We start from the raw sequence: 2,243 nt of genomic DNA, 5'->3' as shown, positions 1-2,243 counted from the left end.
GTTAGATTCATTCTGAGTCTTCATTTCACGGACCTGTGTGAACCCACACACCTGCGCTGCATTACCTACAACAGAGACCATTTATATATATAAAACAAGGAAGTAATTTTTATAAAAGTCATTATACTGCCCCCACTGATGAGGAATGAGACATATAATTGGGTGGGATGCTGTCTTTTGAACTACATTCAAAGCTGTTCTTATATGGAGAGCACAGAATGTGGGTACTCTTACTCTCCCTCTAAGTACTGTATTTTATGCTTTACTATCTTTAGAGTTCTGTCTTACACTCAAAATAAGAATGGCCTTGAAAGCATTTGATTCAGTGCTGGAAAGACAGCGCAGCAGTTAAGAACACGTATTACTCTTGCAGAGGACCAGAGTTTAGTTCCTGGCACCTACATCAACTGGCTCACAACTGCCAGTTCCAAGGGATCTGATGCTCTTTTCTTTTTTTTTTTTTAAAGTCTGATGCTCTTTTCTAACTTCTGCAGGCACCTGCATGCATGTGGCACACATAAACTCAGGCAGATACACACATATACACATAAATAAAAAGTAAACATAAATCTTTTAAAAAGAAGAGATAAATTAAAAAAAAACATTGAATTAAACACCCCTACATGACAGAAGTTGTAGCAAATTAAAACAGTCTTCCTTAATTTGTAGTAAACATTATATTCATTATTCATTTCTATTTTGAAGTAGGAACTCATGAGGTCTAGACTGGCCTTGAACTTTGTTTTAGTTTTTCAAGACAAGGTTTCCACAGGCACTCAGAAACATATGGGGTATACATACATATAAATAAAAAAATTGTACAAAACAAGGCCTAAATCAATGGAAAGATAACCCAAATCCATAACAGGAAATTTCAATATCAAAAAGAAGTGGTTATGAGCATTGGTGGCGCACGCCTTTAATCCCAGCACTTGGAAGGCAGAGGCAGGTAGATCTCTATGCGTTTGAGGCCAGCCTGGTCCACAGAGCCAGTTCCAGGACAGCTGGGGCTACTCGGATAAATCCTGTCTCAAAAACAGGCAAGCAAGTAGAAGTGTGTAGGGACTGGGAATATAGCCCAGTCAGTAGAGCGCTGGCTTAGCATAGTGCAGCCCCCAGTTTTGAATAGAACCTAGACTGTTATCCAATGCTAATAATCCCAGCACTCAGGAAGTAGAGCAGAGGATCAGAAATTCAAGGTCATCTTCAGCTACTTAGTGAATTCTTGGCCAGCCTTGAATATTTGAGACCCTTTCTCAAACAAGCAATCAGGGACTGGGGGACCGGCTCAGTGGCAAAGTATTTGCTATGCAAAAATGAGGCCCTGAGTTGGGTTCTCCATCACCCAGGGGAAATAGCCTAGCTAGGAGGTACACGTTTGCAGTCTCATGCTGAGGAGGCAGAGGCACAGGGCGCCAGAGGGACATTTGCAGCATTCCATAGCAGGTTAGGCCCAAGCCACAGTGGGTGACAGAGTACACCATTCAGAGAGAGCTAGAGTGTGAAGTCTATTGAGAACAAGGTGTTGGGAGGTGCTGTGGAGGGAGACAGAGAGGGAGAGAGGGAGGGAGGAGAGAGAAGAGAGAAAAGGGAGCAAGTGTATGGGAAGAGAGCGAGAAACTTGCCTCTTAAGAAGAATGGTGGGGAAGAGAGAGAAAGAAAGGGGGGGGGGAATGGGGGAGTAGGCGGGGCTTTTCTCTTAAAGGGACCTTTGCATCTGTGTACAGATTAGGACCCTGGGTTGTCCAGAGTACAATCTGCATACATCCTGCCGGAAGCTAGGGCAGACCAACGTAGTGCCTGGGGCTTGCTGGCCAACTAGTCTAGCCCAATCAGTGACTTCCAGATTCAGTGAGAGACCTTGTCTTCAAAAACTAAGATGGCTAGGAATGGTGGTGGCACACACCCTTAATTCCAGTACTTGTGGGGGGGGGGCTCAGGGGGGGCGGGGCGGGGGAGACCAGGCACAGACTGGAGGATCTCTGTGAGTTCAAGGCTAGCCTGGTCTACAAAGCAAGTTCCAAGACAGCCAGAGTTGTTTCACAGAGAAACCCCGTCTCAAAACAAAGTGGGAGGAGAGAACCGGCTCCCTCAAAAAGTAGTCCTATGTCTTTCACACATGCACAGTGGTATGCACACACCTGTGGTTTCTCTCTCTCTCTCTCTCTCTCTCTCTCTCTCTCTCTCTCTCTCTGTCACACACATGCACAAGCAAACACACACATAATGGATGGATTGATGTA

Source organism: Myodes glareolus, chromosome 3, assembly GCF_982192425.1.
Source record: "Myodes glareolus chromosome 3, mMyoGla1.1, whole genome shotgun sequence".
Classification (NCBI taxonomy): domain Eukaryota; kingdom Metazoa; phylum Chordata; class Mammalia; order Rodentia; family Cricetidae; genus Myodes; species Myodes glareolus.
Note: the sequence above shows the minus strand (reverse complement) of the source record.